This window comes from Chiloscyllium punctatum, chromosome 7 (genome assembly GCF_047496795.1).
Source record: "Chiloscyllium punctatum isolate Juve2018m chromosome 7, sChiPun1.3, whole genome shotgun sequence".
NCBI classification, from domain to species: Eukaryota; Metazoa; Chordata; class Chondrichthyes; order Orectolobiformes; family Hemiscylliidae; genus Chiloscyllium; species Chiloscyllium punctatum.
This window is the reverse complement of record NC_092745.1, coordinates 58,119,044-58,136,819: the sequence shown is the minus strand read 5'-3', so window position 1 is coordinate 58,136,819 and position 17,776 is coordinate 58,119,044. Positions and strand designations below refer to the sequence as shown.

The 17,776-nt window shown below is 40.4% G+C and overlaps 1 protein-coding gene across 3 annotated transcripts in view; it reads right to left on the bottom strand.

The window, feature by feature from the left end:
* ivns1abpa (influenza virus NS1A binding protein a) overlaps positions 1–697 on the bottom strand; it is a 29,265-nt gene extending 28,568 nt beyond the window's left edge. For 2 of the 3 annotated variants that reach the window (XM_072573643.1, XM_072573644.1), the window contains exon 1: positions 520–697. The gene's annotated coding sequence lies outside the window, so the exon portion shown is untranslated. Of the gene's footprint in view, positions 1–136; positions 252–519 lie in introns of those variants that run through there. The other variant, XM_072573645.1, reaches the window with a different exon arrangement.
* Between the last annotated feature and the right edge of the window lie 17,079 nt (positions 698–17,776).

Sequence of the window (17,776 nt, the reverse complement as noted above, 5' to 3'; positions counted from 1 at the left end):
GCCCCATTTCTTCCAGCCACCCCCCCCCCCCCCCCCCCCCCACACACACACACACACACACGGACTGGGAAGTGGGGGGGGGTGCTTAAAAAAAACTAATTTTTTTCTTAAAAAACGTTGCGCTACGTGGCCGTACCGCAGGTTGAATGGCTTTCAGGCTCATTTCTCTCTGATCCGCCGCGGGCGCCCGACCCCGAGTCTCGCGGGACCCACACCGCGACCGTTAACGTCCAAAAAATATCACCCCCCCCGCGGCAAAATAAAAATCGATGCGTCGTGTGTCCACAGCTCTACCAAACTTAATAGTCTTGGGAACGTGAGCCCATTTCCCCCTCCCCACTCCTTGATTGGCTATACCGCTCGCTCACAATGACCCCATTGATCAGTCGCCCTGTCAATCACTGTTGCCACGCAGCCGCAAAGTTAGGTTGTCATTGGACCCATGGTCTTCGCGCCTCAACAAAGAAAAGCCAGAATCAAAATACCGCAGGCGAGGAGATAAATTCTCCCATTCATTACCTTTCTAGGGAGAAAGCGGACGATGTGCACCATATTTGATGAAGTCAAATGTTCCCTTTGCACTGCTAAGTGTCCTCGCTGCGGTAAATAGCCGAGATAGTTTTGAATATCAACCTCACCCCACAGCTTCCAAGCCGCCTCTGTAAGCGCTAAAACTGCTCGCGCCCAGATAAAATAGTGACGTGATACTGGGTTGTTGCGTAAACTGCGCATGCGTATGAGCTGAGCCTGCCCTCGCAGAACCGCACTTGAGCAATGGGGGGCTACGCGCGGGGCGGGGGGAGGCGAGAGAGGTTTCCAGAAACACAGTTAACAGTAAGAACCCTGGTAACAGTGCAGTGATTGGAACATCGTCTTAACACGTGCCTGGCCACTCGGACTGGTTATCAAACAAAACCTTTGGGGCTCAAGGAGAAATCTTCGTGTACAGTTCTGTTTCTTGTTATCTTCGCAATTATCCACCCCTTGTCCTGATGATGACCTTTGAATGTGGATGCCAGTGGACACTATATTTATGAGGTAAACGCAGAGAGTGCTAGAAACACTTGACAGGACAAGCATCTTCGGAAGGAAGCAGGCTTTACATTTCAGATCGACAACCTTCCTTCAGAACCGGAGAGGGATTGAGGATATCTGATTTTGCTGTTGACGCCGTGGAACAGTTTTTAAAAGTGCATTTGAAACCCACATTGCCTACAGTACAAACACGATTCCCACTCTGAAGCTTTAATCTAAAGCAAATACATTTATGTATTCACGAGTTCACAAACATTTCTAAACAACCTGCTCCAAAGAAAATCTCTTATTTCCTCTGAGGAAACTGATACGAGTAAAATATTGCCTCTCCACATGTTAAAACTTTCTTTGTAATATCACTCTTACTTTCATCTTTAAACTCCATTTCTAATCCGTCTTTCACACTTCTCCCTGCTACGTGTGTTCTTGCTGATCTTTCATGTCAAGGCCACATTCATGCTGGAGTTGAAGACATAATTGATTAAATATTACTTGGTGTCTACAGTACAGAAATAGACCATTGGATCAACCGTGTAATACAAGTGTTTAAGCTACATACGAGTCTCATTCCACCTTCTAAATCCATTCAGCATACCTTTCTCATCCTTCCTTACTTGTGTGTTTGTCTAGCTTTCTCTTATGTGATTCGCCTCAATTACAAAGTTTCAGAATTAAAACCTCATTCTAAACTTTTATGGATAAGGAATTTTCAACAAATATATTAAATATAGTTCTCCTGAATTCATTGTTGGATTTAAATTTACCTGTCTTATATTTATCTAGGAGAAAGTGAGAACTGCAGATGCTTGAGATCAGAGTCAAAAGGTGTGGTGCTAGCAACTAGGAGAAAGTGAGGGCTGCAGATGCTAGGGATCACTATCCTGATGAAAAGCTTATGCTTGAAACTTTGGCTCTCCTGCTCCTCGGATGCTGCCTGACCGGCTGTGCTTTTCCAGCACCACACCTTTTGACTCTTGTATTTATGGCTGCTATAGTAGCTTGTTCACATGCAAAAAACATTTTTTTTGAAGTCTCAATCTTAAAAAACCTTTAATAAGGTAATTTTCAGTCTTTTCTACATAAAAGAGCCCCAAACTATTAATCTAATAGATACAGGTCGTCCAACTTCAACAGTCCCTGAAATAGTTGAATTGGAAGCAGAATGCTAGTTTGATAATGAGTACTTATTTCAATGATTTCAGCATTCAACCAGTGCTAAGTGTGCTCTTGCTGAGTTGAACCATCCGCAACAAACCATTTTAGCTAGTTTTAAGAAGATTTGTAGCTTAGGTTGAGGTTCTGGATGTCGGTTTGCTCACTGAGCTGGAAGGTTCATTTTCAGACATTTCGTCACCATACTAGGTAACCTCTTCAGTGAGCCTCTGGACGAAGCACTGCTGATGATTCCTGCTTTCTATTTAAATGTTAGGGTTTCTTTGGGACGTTTGTCACTATGTCATTTACAAAATACCATGCAAGAACTGTAACAAACACTATGTTGGACAAACAGGCAGAAAATTAGCCACCAGGATACATGAACATCAACTAGCCACAAACAACATGACTCTCTCTCAGTAGTATCCTTACATACAGATAAGGAAGAACACCACTTCGACTGGGACAGTACATCCATTCTAGGACAAGCCAAACAGAGATACACATGAGAATTCCTAGAAGCCTGGCATTTCAACCGGAACTCTATCAACATTCCAAGTCAAAGAGAAAAATAACAGGAAATAACATCACCATAGGAAATGACATCATCGACCTAAAGAAACCCAAATATATAAATAGAAAGCAGGAATCATCAACAGTGCTTCTTCCAGATGCTCACTGAAGATGTTACCTAGTATGGTGATGAAATGTCTGAAAATGAACCTTCCAACCACTTGCATGAATGGTTAGCATTACTCTTAAAGGGTAGTTGTATTGTGGGTGGAACTGGTGCTTGCAGTCAGAAGTATTGAAGAATGGCGCACTATGGAGGGATGTAGGCTCCAAGATTTAAAGATGTTGCCCTGCAGCCTTTGGCAGAAAGGAGGATGGTGTTCTGAATCCACAAGGCCCATGAGGATAAACGGGCCATCAAGACACATGCTCAGAGGCAGTATGGACAGATCAAGAGAAAGTCAATGCTAGGACCTAGATACAGACCTGCAAGAAGGTCATTGAGCTGACACAAGTGATGCAGGTTAGTGATGCATATTCAGAACCCATTTGCCACCAACTGCATTATAGCCTCTAATTCTGTTCAATTCAGTACCCTTTCATTTATCACCAACCAATTAGGACTCATAAGGAACACGCTCTAACTTGCATAGCTCATTGTGCTACAAGTTTCACACAATTTCAGTTTGCCCACACTGCCAGACAACCAACTGTGACAACATGTCAGCAAAACAGATTATGTAATGCTTATTGAAATGCTTATTCTGTCACAGAAATGGAGGCAACATACACCGGCTAGTGGGGAACATGCTTACTTGCATATCCTAACCCTAAGGTGAAAATGCTGGACATTATTGAAATAGTAATTGCTGATGCTGAGAGCAAAGATGATCCACTAATCCCCCTCCTTACAATCCAACTTACTTTCCTCCCTTTTTTACAAGCTGAAGATGGTTTATGCATGGCCTCACCACTTTACTCTGGTGCCTTTCTCCTTTGCATGCCTAAGAAAGGAACCCAGCCAGGAAAAGGAGGAACAGCAAGAAGGAACACAGATCCAGTAAAGAAGCACATCACTTGATTTCATACTTACAGCCTCCAGTTAAGGTACTTGGAAGATAACATACAGGTGAGACCTGCAGGAATGACTTGCAGCAAGAACAGAGGGCATGGAAATTCAGGTACTAGCTTGCTAGAGTGATGTTGCACAGGAGTTCTACTGTGAGGACTCAGATGAACTGTAATGGGGCATTCTTCAGAAAACAATATATAGCATATATACGGGCCGGATGGGATTTATCCTAGGATTCTCTGGGAAGCCAGGGAGGAGTTTGTCGAGCCTTTGGCATTGATCTTTAAATCATCATTATCTATAGGAATAGTGCCAGAAGATTGGAGGATAGCAAATGTGGTTCCCCTGTTCAAGAAGGGGAGTAGAGACAATCCTGGTAATTATAGACCAGTGAGCCTCACTTCGGTTGTTGGTAAAGTGTTGGAAAAGGTTATAAGAGATAGGATTTATAATCATCTAGAAAAGAATAATTTGATTAGGGATAGTCAGCGCAGTTTTGTGAAGGGTAGGTCATGCCTCACAAACCTTATTGAGTTCTTTGAGAAGGTGACCAAATAGTTAGATGAGAGTAAATCAGTTGATGTGGTGTGTATGGATTTCAGCAAGGCGTTCGATAAGGTTCCCCACAGTAGGCTATTGTACAAAATGTGGAGGAATGGGATTGTGGGAGATAGAGCAGTTTGGATCAGTAATTGGCTTTCTGAAAGAAGACAGAGGGTGGTGGTTAATGGGAAATGTTCATCCTGGAGTCCAGTTACCAGTGGTGTACCGCAAGGGTCGGTGTTGGGTCCACTGCTGTTCGTCATTTTTATAATCAACCTGGATGACGGCATAGAAGGGTGGGTTCGTAAATTTGCAGACGACATTAAGGTCGGTGGAGTTGTGGATAGTGACGAAGGATGTTGTAGGTTACAGAGAGACATAGATAAGCTGCAGTGCTGGGCTGAGAGGTGGCAAATGGAGTTTAATGCAGACAAGTGTGAGGTGATTCACTTTGGTCGGAGTAACCGGAATGCAAAGTAATGGGCTAATGGTAAGATTCTTGGTAGTGTAGATGAGCAGAGAGATCTCGGTGTCCAGGTACACAGATCCTTGAAAGTTGCCACCCAGGTTGACAGGGTTGTTAAGAAGGCATACAGTGTTTTAGCTTTTATTAATAGAGGGATCGAGTTCTGGAACCATGAGGTTATGCTACAGCTGTACAAAACTCGAGTGCGGCTGCACTTGGAGTATTGTGTACAGTTCTGGTCACCGCATTATAAGAAGGATGTGGAAGCTTTGGAAAGGGTGCAGAGGAGATTTACTAGGATGTTGCCTGGTATGGAGGGAAGGTTTAACGAGGAAAGGCTGAGGGATTTTAGGCTGTTTACATTAGAGAGAAGAAGCTTGAGAGGTGACTTAATAGAGACATATAAGATAATCAGGGGTTAGATAGGGTGGACAGGGAGAGCCTTTTTCCAAGAATGGTGACAATGAGCACGAGGGGGCATAGCTTTAAATTGAGGGGTGATAGATATAGGACAGATGTCAGAGGTAGTTTCTTTACTCAGAGAGTAGTAAGGGTGTGGAATGCTTTGCCTGCAATGGTAGTAGATTCACCAACTTTAAAGTACATTCAAGTCGTCATTGGACAAGCATATGGACGTACATAGAATAGTGTAGGTTAGATGGGCTTCAGATTGGTATGACAGGCCGGCGCAACATCGAGGGCTGAAGGGCCTGTACTGCGCTGTAATGTTCTATGTTCTATTAGGAAGCATTTCAGAAAGCCTGTGCTCAATATCAAGAAGCATGGAATAGCCAAGCACTAATTTGACGTAGAACTTTACATGGAACTTGGAACCCCGACCTTTGCAAACAGAAGTCAGTGCACAAATACAAGGGGGGAGTGCATGAATCTGTACCTGAAATACCCCAAATTGCCAGGGAAAATCCACTGATGGGGTGATAAATCAGAAAGAAAATTCACTCTATGAATAAAATGGAAAGAAAAGTTGAGTTGCTGTTCCAATCTAAGGCTGGTTTTCTCCCATGCTTATGTTTACAGGCTCACTGGAGAATCTATCATCACCAAATATGGGGGGAAGAAACAACCTGTGAATGGAGGACAATGAGCAGTAGGCTAAGTAAGTGAGAGCATTGAAAAAGTCACCAGGCACCACCTTTTGCCAATACCAGGATTGGGATCACATTTTGCTGAGGCCACGATTAGAAGTCACCTTTTCCTGAGGTCAGGATTGGGAGCTGCCTTCAGCCAAGGCTGGGATCTGGGATTTCCTTTTGCCAGACACAGGAATTCTATTGCTGGTCTGCGATTGGGGCATCTACTATGAGTGGATGAGTATTGGGTGAGAGAAGGAACTAACTGCAAGAGGTTTGAGAGAGAGAAGGAGGCAAGATTGGTGTAGGGAAATGCAGGAAGAAGGGGGCTGGAAGAACATTATGGTCAGTGGGAAAAAGAGGCTGCAAGATGGGTGTGGTTGTGGATCCCACTGAAGTGAATGCTATGTCAATTGTTAAATTTAAATCTCAGATTATGTTCTGAGATGTAAAAAAAGCTTCCCTGCACAATGAAAATATTTCAATTTTATGCTTATGTGATGAAATATATTAGTTATGACCTCATTACTTTATGGAAGGTATGTTTTAGGAGATGGCTTTTTGTATCGAGAAGTATTTCTCAGCTACTTTGAAAGATTATTGTCACTACTTTATGCCTGTTGACTTCTACCAATTTTAGACACTGTGGTATCGAGGAAAATAATATGTTCCTTGTATGTTGATACTTTTAAATTTCATAGTGAGTGTATATTTATTGAGGATATTGATACTGTTTTGTAATTCTGGTTCTGAGTCCAAATATCCCATATATCAACACAAATCATGACTGCATCACCTTGTAAAAGAGTTGGTGAAAATGATAAAGGAACTCTCAAAAACCAAAAGATGACCCCTGAAAATCAAAAACGAGCCCTCAAGAAAATCTCAACAGAAGACTTTGAAAAAAAAGTTGACCCCGATAGAAATTATTTGGATTTCACATTTGTAAATTCAACCTTGATGCAGCATTTTATGGCTGTGTTTCAGCGTCCATGCAGTCCTAATAGAAGTCACTGAATGATACTGCTCTATGTTACAACTAGGCCCCAAGTGAGGTTCCCCAATTCATTACGGTTCCCAATGGGATACCTCAAAATTATCAAGCTCCCAGGTGAGAAGAGATGAACTTGCTCCTCTTCTTTATTCACCTGTCTCTTCAGTTGATAGTAACAAGGTTAATTAAAAAGGATCCATTCCCTTCTGGATGCCTTTCTCCCAGACCAAATTAATTTATGTTTTCAAAGGAGCCAATTTAATCAGCCCTTTTTGACTTAACAAAAGGAGGGGTTTTCTGGCCATTAAACCAGGGGAGAAAGAATTATGCAGCAGACATACACACAGACCATGAATAAGAATTGAGCACAAAAATTATAAAAGATATACAGACCAGTCTCAATTGTTCATGAATAGTAGATAGAAGAGAGTTTTGTTTAGTACATGAGATGGTACTAGTGGTGTTGATATTGGGATTTGAGCAGTCAATTCTGAGATCCTTGGCTCTTTTCAAGTTTGTCTGATGTTCTTTTGTCCTGGTTCTTTTCAATGGTGGCTGTCTGGTAATAATTAAAATAAGAGAGTCTCATCCTCATTTACCTACAGTGCAGGGATGTTTAATGACTTCTTAAATTATAAATAAAGAAACATTCGAATGCACTAGTACATTAGGCTACTAATACACAAAATCCCAAGGTTGTAGTTGGTTTTAGAAGGGTCAAATACAAGCATGCCTACTGGAGATGGCTTCCTGATGAGTGGTAATTAGAGTCATCAGCCTTTCATTATTTCTTTCTCTTTCGTCTTTCTATATTAAGTTTCCCTGACTCTGCACAGGTGTGACATTCTTTGGGTCCACATATGATTCTGTCATATGGTCACTGAATCTACACCTGCAGTCATCTTTTGGCTGTAGCAGTACTCTTTTCAAATAAAAACATTAAGTGTTGAATTTGTCTAAAATTACCTCAGGATTCTAATCCACTGTCATGATACTATGGAATCTCAGATTGTTGTCATGCATGACTGTTTTGATGTCATACAAGCTATGATCACAACTGTGGATTACCATTTGCAAAGCAGCTTGCAGAGTGTTACTTAGTTTACAAGGATTGCTGAAATTCTGCCTTGAGGGAGTGGCAGTGAATTCATGCAACAATCTTCTTTCAGGATTGTAGGGTGACTATTGCCACTCGACCATTGCACTTGCTATGGCCTGTCAGTTAAACTAGCCCAGATTGCTGCCACTTATAATGCAGTTATAGCCAGGACATCTAGGTCCAGAACCACGAAAGATCATGTTCAAGGGCATGTGCAGTCACTAAATCCCATGCTAACTTTGTGTCAATCCATGTTCTCCCCACTCATGACCATTTGAGTTTTATCCCTATATTAATTTAAGCAGAATCTATATGTTAGGAAACATACTGAGATTTAATAAAGTTCTGAGGTGTCTATTGATGAATTCAGTATTTTATAAAACTGTCTTCGATAAAGATCCATTCACAACATTTAACTTTCTTTAATCCATTATGAAAACAGGAATTTGTGATCTCACTGCAAAAACTTTATAAACACTTGGAGCCAACACTGCCTCTGGTGATTTTTTTTTGGTATGCAGACCTCAGAGGTCCATGTAAGGTATCAACTTCCAAAACCAGACATCAATGCACCAAGTTGCCAGTCATCCTAATCAGCATGCTCAGAACCTTAGTGGAGATGTGCAGAGATAATGTTGGGTAAAACTGTCAATCACACTGTGCTGATATGTTATTATGAAATCAGTCATGCAGCCCTAGTTGTACATTGATAACCCACAGGCTTATGTCACCAGACAAAGTGAAATAGAAGGTACTTTTTTTTTTAAGATACAACAGTTTTTTTTTCTCAAATACTTAAAGGACAAGAGATTTTTAAAACATTGACAGCTCATTTCACAGCTCCACTGAGCTTGATAATTCCCAGTGCGTTTTTCTACTTTTCGTGCACATTCATGTAAAGCTAAAGGCACCTTGGCTTCAGCCAGTGGGACTGTCCTGGGACAATCACCAAAAGGATATTTATCTCTTCGAAAAGGTACCTGTATCTTAGAACTTGAGTAAATTTTGACCTTCTCCCACCAGGACTAAGATCCTGATGTGAAAACAATGTTTCCTCTTATGGGAAGATCTAGAACTAGATAACCCATGCAAAATAGAAATTAGATGATTTCTTTTCTTTCAGAGGGTCACAAGTCTTTGGAATTCTCTTCCTGAAAATGTGGTAGAAACAAAGTCTTTGAGTAGCTTTAAGCAGTATTTGATAAATTATTGTAAAGAAAGGTGGTGATAGATTGTCAAGGGTAGGCAGGACTGCAGATTTGAGATTACAGTTAAGTGATTAAAAGGCAGAGCAGGCTTGAGAGGCTGAATTACCTATTTTGACTTCTAATTTGTCGGTTCATATGCAGGTCTATTGTATGTATTTCTAACTCTTTCCTTTCAAAACTCAGACTAAAGGCAGCTGCAGTTTTACATGAATGTTTTGATCTTTTACAATGATCAACCACAGTTCTTTGAGGTGCGACCTGGCTCCAGATCTCCCCCACTCCCCTCCACCCATGTTTTGAAAATGTTGGCCAGGTTTAGGAGTGGGAATTCTGGATTTGGGAAGCTGATGCCATTTTTGCCAAGCTCAATAGCTGCTGCATCGGCACAAAAAATTCAAGCTTTTAATTTTGAATGATGACAACCTATTTCACAATTTTGTTCTATATAGTTTCATTCTGTCCAAAGTTTCTGTTCTGTTGTCCTCTGTTGTAGCATAAACTTCATTCCCTTTTATGAAAATTGATGAAATATACTCTTTGGGCCTTGGACATGCTGTCTGCTTCCACAAGACAACTTCATCATTCTCTTATCAATTCTTTTACTTTATATAAATTTATAATAGATTTTTATGGTTCCTATTACTCTTTTTGCATACTCTCCCTTTGCCTTCTTCCACTCTTTTATAGTTTCTCCTTCTATCATGTTGATTCCATTTGGTTTTATACTGTAATCTATATTTGACATTTATCAAAAGTTTGTTTTCTGATTTTTATTTCTTTTTTGTGGTCCAAGGAATAATTCCCAAGCCTTTATCATATAAAATCACAGCAGGGAAAATAAACAATATTCTTGGACAGAAACAAAAAGAAACTTTTCAAATATGCTAATATAATATGATTGCAATAAGATGTCCACTCTGATTTATAGATCATTCAATTTAGCTAGATTTTGTTTTCATTGTTCAAGTTCTTTCTATGATTTCAAGCTTTCAGTTTAAACTGAGTATCTTTTTTAGCCTTTTGTAATGCCATTTTCCATAAAAGGAAGCAATTGTCACCAATATTCTATTCAATACAAGTATTCCCAAATAACATTGAAGAACTAACTCGTCAAGAGAATCTGCAGATGACTGAAAACTTCTATGACCAGTGAACAATACAAAATACATAAAGTCATCATGTCTCATTTCAGGATATTCTATTGATATTTTATTAGTCTCTGTATCAGTTACAGTTGATCAATCCTCTCTTGTTATCTGTAGCATTACCACAGAATAGAATCCCCACATTGTGGAAACAGGCCATTTGGCCCAACAAGTCCACAATGATCCTCCGAAGAGAATCCCACCCAGACCCACCCATACCCTATCCCTAAAACCCTGCATTTACCCATGGTTAATGCACCTAACTTACACGTCCCTGAACATAATGGGCAATTTACCTGGGTCAATCCACCTAATTTGCATATCTTTGGACTGTGGGAGGAAACCGGGGCACCCAGCAGAAACCCATGCAGACACGAGAGACCATGCAAACTCCACACAGAGAATCGCCCAAGGCTGGAATCTAAGCTGCATCCCTAGTGCTGAGGCAGTAGTACTAACTACTGAGCCACCGTGTCTTTTTTTCTTCATTTTTCATGACGGCAGTCCCAGTCTTTGTTAGGAAAATTAAATCCCCTATTGTTCCTGCAAATCTTCCCAGTGTCCCTGCATATTTGTTCCTCTGACTCCCATTGACTATTTGGGGGTCTATAGTATAACCCTAAAAATGTTACCATCTCCTTTTTATTTCCACCCACAAAGCCTCATTAGACAATCATTCAGATATTTCACCTCTGATTACTGCTATGATAATCGCCTTAATCAAAAATGCAATTCCCCCTCCCCCCTTTCCACTACCTTTGTCCCATCTAAAGCACCTGCACCCTGGCACATTAAGTGTCAGTCCTGTCCTTCCCTTAGCCACATTTCTGAATTGGCTATAATATCCCACATACTTATCCAAGACCTGAGTTTACTGGTCTTATCATCAGCCCTCTTGCAATTTAATCAAATCATTTCTTAATGGAGAAACAGTGTTTTCTGCCCTGGCTTTTTCCAATGCATGAGTCATTGTTTAGTTTAAACAGACTCCTTAGAGTCATAGACATGTATAGCATCGAAACATGCCATTCGGTCCAACTCGTCTATGCTGATCAGATATCCTAATCTAATCTAGTCCCATTTGCTAGCACTTGGCCCACATCCCTCTAAACCCTTCCTATTCATATACCTATCCAGATGCCTTTTAAATGTTTTAATTGTGCCAGCCTCCACCACCTCCTTTGGGGGCTCATTCTGTACACCCTCTATGTTAAAAAGTTGCCCCTTAGTTCCCTTTTAAATTTTTCCCCTCTCACCTTAAATCTCATTCTGGACATCCCCCACCCCCAGGGAAAAGATCTTGTGTATTTATCCTATCCATGCCCTTGATTTTACAACCCTCTATAAGGTCACCCCTCAGCCTCTAAAGCTCCAGGAAAACAGCCCCAACCAATTCAGCCTCCTCCCAATAGCTCAGATCCTCCAACCCTGGCAACATGCTTGTAAATAATTTCCGAACCCTTTCAAGTTTCACAACATCCTTCCAATAGGAGGGAGGCCAGAATTGCACACAATATTCCAAAAATGGCCTAACCAATATCCTGTACAGCCGCAACATGACCTGTCAACTGCTACATTCAATGCACTGACCACTAAAGGAAAGCATAGCAAACACCTTCTTCACTATCCTATCCATCTGCAAGTTCACTTTCAATGAACTATGAACCTGCATTCCAAGGTCTTTTTGTTCAGCAACACTCCCCAGGACCTTACCATTAAGTGTATTAGTCCTGCTAAGATTTGCCTTTCCAATATGCAGCACCTCACATTTATGTAAATTAAACTCTATCTGCCACTCCTCAGCCCATTGGCTCATTTGATCAAGAACCTATTTCTTACAATCCTCTTTTTATCCTCTAAAGTTGCTCAGGACTGCACGTTGTTTGAAAGTGAGATACATACAGGTGCACAGATGAGTAACAATTAATAAAGAAATATTATGTGAAATAATGAGGAGGCAGATAGAAAAGAATGAGTGCAGTGATGAGAAACATCATGATAGATAGATGACTGTAAGTCACTGAAATAACTGCACTGTGGCCAGCTAGCTCAGACTCAGGCCCTGAAGTAAGGAGTTTCTGAGCTCCCTGTTTATATTTGTCAGCCAGGATACCCTGATTGACTCAGGTTAACAACTTCAATCAAGGATCTCATAAGTAATAAGATCCAACTGGTTCCAATCACAACTTCCCTCCCCACTAAGTGTGGAGATATGGGCCTGGTCTTTTTCAGGTAGCTTCTCCTACAAAGGTTTCACCTCAAGTCTTGTTCCTCTGACACAGGCTACATTTACCGGACTGTAGCCCAAGTCTTGTGTCCGGAGCGCCTAGGGAAAGTTTCCTCCTCCTCTACTAGTGATAACAGTATTTAGGCTGCATCCATCTCACACTCTGAGGTTTGGATGGAGGGAGAGAACTCACTGTTTCTAACAGGTCTTCTGGCTGTTCTGAAGGGCTAGGTACATTTTGCTCCTGACCCTTTTGCCAAGTAACAGTTTTCAGGTGACCCACATTTGTACAGGACTGCCTCACCAACCTGAACTCTGTAAGTCACCTCATACCCATACAGGTCCATTTCCCTGGTTCTGGAACCAGTCTTGGTCCCTTTAAGTAAACTGTGTCATTCCCTTAAATGAAGCATGTGGCTGGCTTTCCTGCTGCCATTTCATCTCACCCCATATCCAGGAATATCAGGTTTAACCTGGTGCGGAGTCTTCTTCCCATTAACAACTTTATCCCTGTCGTTGTTGGAGGGAGTGGTGGTTCTATAATTGAACAGGAACTGGGACAGTTAGGTATGGAGTGAAGCTGCAGGCTGTTTCTTTAAGCTTGCCATCAATGTTTGGACCACTCTTTCTGCCAGACCATTGGACAATGGATGGTATGGAGCTGTCTTTATATGCTAAATGCCATTCAACTTTAGGAAATACTCAAATTCTCTGTAGGTAAATTATGTCCCATTGTCCTTGACCAATACTTCCAGGAGTCCATGTAGCACAAGGGAGGTTCACAGCTTTTCAGTCATCATCACTGATGCATATCCAACCATTTTGAATGGGCATCCACAATGACCCCAGAAACATGGAGCCCATGAAAGGACCAGCACAGTTCACACGTTATAGAGTCCAAGGTTTACCCAGCCATTCCCATGAATGCGGTGGCACCTCCAGCAACAATTTTAATCCCTTTGGCACTCTGGTCACTGCCCTACCAATGCAGCTTTGTCAGCATTCAATCCTGGCCACTCGACATAACTTCTCGAACAGTCAAATAAAACTGATAGCATCTTGGAATTAGAGGTTTTCAAAAGCAGGAGCAAATGAGTCAAGCTTCCCAAATAAAGGGATGATGCCAGAAATGCTTACCCTACCTCAAAAGCAGTTCAGGCACATACTGTTTTCTCCCGGCCAGTATCCAGTCATCAAGTCACCCATTATTTACATGTGCACAGGATCCTAGCTATGGCCAGCAAGCTCAAAGTTGATTCCTGAAGTAAGGAATTTCACTGAATCCCCTGTTAATCCACGTTTTTAAATATTTTATTAAACAATTCACAGTTTACAAAACAATTAACATTTACAGCTGTATACAGAGAAACAACAATTTTACAAGGAGAGGAGTGGCAAAGCCAAGCCCAAACCCTAACATTCAACCGGTTTTCAGGGAAATGAGGGCAAACCTCGAATCCCAATCCCCTGTTTATGTCTGTTAGCCAGGGCTCCCTGATTGTGGTTCTTAACCTGGGCCAATCAAGGAACTCATAATCACAATATCCACCTGGTTCCAATCACTGCAGTCACAATTCTCAAATGTCGAGAGTTCATCTATTTAATGCAGGAGGAAGAGGAATGTTGTAATGAAGAAGTATAACTTGTGCCAGTCTGTTTAGGAATTGTTAACACTTTTTTTCAACATCTAAATATCTTGTTCAAAAAGTAGAACTACAAGGTTTCATTTTTGTTACATGAAACAAACTGATTGTATATTGCAGAATTAAGCTCGCTAAATACTATTATTAATATGGCTTATAGTTGTATATTTTATGTGATGTTTTATTTCCCATTTCTCCAAGAATTCTGTTATAGTCACATCAATTTTTAAGGTTGGTTACTTATGTAGAAACCACTATAGTATGCCACCGTCCTCTGGAGAGATTTCCTCTGCTCCAGCTGTTCACATTGATAACATTTTAATTTATCATCTGCTGACTGTGGAGGCCTCACTCCCTTGTTCTGGTTACTTTTCCTAAATTTTCAAACTAATCTGTTGGTTATTTTCTTTCGCAATAAGAAACACTGAGGCCTACTATTGAATCTCCTTCAAACTATGTAGACTTCCAGCTTCTGTTCTGTTATTTTGACTAACTTTTTTTAGTGTTTAAAACCTCTCCTAACAAGTACTCTGCTTTATTGAGACCAGAGAGCCTTCTTAAGCTCCACCCATTTTCTACATTTGCATGGCTGGTTCTGGATTATCCTTCAAACAATCTTAAAGCTAATTATTTCTCATGGACAGTTTCCCCTGCTTTAAATCCACCTGCTGTTTTATAGCTTTTTTCAATTCTGGATATGTTAAACAAACATAGGCAACCTTCTGAATTTTGTTTTTAGATATTCTGGCAATCACCAAAGCCCAGCCTTATAATTTTTTTGCTTTCAAAGCAAAAATCTTCCTTGAATAAAGTCGTAACTCTAAAATATTAATCTGAGTCATGAACTAGATATTCACAAAGCTTTAGTCATTCTTTTCATTCTGAAGAAACCACAAATGATTTAACACCAGAAACATGCTACCACCCAGTATTCGACAGACCAGAGAGAATATCAGGCTAATATGGCAATTGTGGTTAGAGCACACCAAACGTGGGTTACCAAAGCATGAAAGTTGTTCAAGGATATACAGAAGCCTCAGCAAATTGCAGGATTCTGAAATCTTGGGAAATGATGAGTTGGTATACAAAACTGCAATGACATTTTATTCTAATGTAGTGGTGAGATAAGGAGCAGGAAAGTTGTGGGGGATTCTTTTTGTTACCTGCAGATGCACGAAAGAAAGTTCATAAGAGGGCAGACCCATAATATAAATAATACAGTACCATATATATGAAATAGGGAAAGGTTTAAACGTTGATTCTCCTGCTCCTCGGATGCTGCCTGACCTGCTGTGCTTTTCCAGCACCACACTCTAGACTCTGATCTCCAGCATCTGCAGTCCTCACTTTCTCCAAGTTGATTTCAACCCTGCTGCAAAGCCTCTTCCAAGAATGCTTACCTTGAAGAAATTCTCCTCCTCTCTCTGCAAGGACCCTCAAGCCTCTTTCCTGATGAAGGGCTTATGCCCGAAACGTCGATTCCCCTGCTCCTAGGATGCTGCCTGACCTGTTGTGCTTTTTCAGCACCGCACTCTCGACTCTGATCTCCAGCATCTGCAGTCCTCACTTTCTCCAAAAGGCTTAAAACACGCATGATCAAGAAAAAACAGTGGCTATTCAGGATGAATAAAATTGCCTACTACATATTTTGCATACATGGTTTAGTGTCTGCATATTAAATTAAATTAGTGGCCATAAATAGATGTTTTAAGATGTTAGGAAATGTACTTATAAACAAAATAGTAACATTGTTAAGATGATGAAATATATCCTCCTAATGCAATTTGACATCTGAAAAAAAACATAAGTTTTAGAAAAATACTAAAATCATGCCTTTACATTTAAAACTATGAAATTTATATCATGACAATCTAATTGGAGTTAAATGAACAGAAATATTTAGAATTATGTTATAAAAATTAGATAAATGTTTGCATTCTACATAAAAATACCATTATACATAAAATCATAGGATACAATTGTTAAAATATTGAAATTATTTGAATTTACAATTATTCAATTTTCATTTGTAATTTTTGCCATTCTTCCTCCTCCTTAATCTGAATATGCTAGACTTGCTGGGATTTAACAGGCACTGACATTATTGTGTTCAAGCCATCATAATTCACCTGTGTTCCTTGATACATTGGACTTGTTTGGTGGTGTCAAGAGCGGATACCAGAAGAAATGAATAAGTTACTTTACTGAGGGTTCTGTACAGGTCCTTTTTTTGTTGCAGTTTTTGTACTGCACAGCATCTGAGTCAGTTGATGAAATGAAATCACTCAGTGACACAGTGCTAATCAATAATGAGAATTCTTCACCTGCAATGTGTAAAACAATTGTGTACTACTTCTGAGTTTATCAATGCATAAAACTTCAGGCTTTTCATGTAACTCTGGATTTTTTAAATGAAGTTTGTTATTATGAGTGTTTCTTCATATATTTTATCACACTGGAAAGTTTAATTTGCCTGTACAGAACAAACCTTGCTGGTGTTAGATTGTTCTTGGCCGCCTTAAAAATAGTGTGACTGCAGTCAAAGGTAATTTTACCCACCTTGAAGACAAGGGAAAGAAGCAAGTCAGGGATCAGTTGGAAACATGTTGTCACAAAATGGAGGAGGAGCATTTAGAGAGCATTTCTTTTCCCTTTGTACCATTGATTTTGCAGTACCAACAGTGATGTAGTGCAAGGCCCCAAACTTCTCTACCACAAATCTGAAAGTTGCAATGGATTAAAAAGGTTTGCAACTTCAGAGAGAGAGTTGGGCCCCTTAAAGATGAATGAGGTCACCTTTGAACCTCAGGAGGTGGGAGAGATATTAAATTAATATTTTGTGTCAGTTTTTACTATGGTAAAATAAATGGAGGCTAGAGAACTCTGGGAGATAAATATTGATGTTTTGAAAATTGTTCACATTACAGAAGAAGTAGTGTTGGAGGTCCTAGAAAACATAAAGGTGGATAAATCTCTGATTAAACCTGATCAAGTGTGTCCTGGGACATTATGGGGAGTTAGAGAGGAGAATGCAGCACCCCTAGCAGTATCATTTCTATATATAACTATGTGTGAAGTGCTGGAGGACTTGAGGGTGGTTAAAAGTTGCGCCTTTATTTAAGAAAGGCTGTAAGGAGAATCCTGGGAACTGTAGACCTGTGAATCTGCCATGAAGTTGTTGCCTAAGTTGTTGGAGGTGATTCTGAAAGACAGGATTTATATGTATTTGGAGAACCAAGGAATGATTAGAGATAGTCAGCATAGTTTTGTATGAGGGAACTCATGTCTGTCAAACTTGATTGAGGTTTTTGCGGAAGTAAAGTTAGATCACATGGGATTCAGGATGAGCTTGCTAAGTGGATAAAAAACTGGCTTTATGGTAGGAGACAGAGGATGATGGTGTTTTTCAGATTGGAATCCTGTGCGCAGCGGTGTTCTGTAAGGATTGGTGCTGGGCCCAGTTTTGTTTGTCATTTATATAAATGGTTTGGATGAGAATATAGGAGGAATGGTTAGTAAGTTTGTGGATGACACCAAAATTGGTGGTAAAGTTTTCAGTGAAGAAGGTTATCTAAGATTACAAAG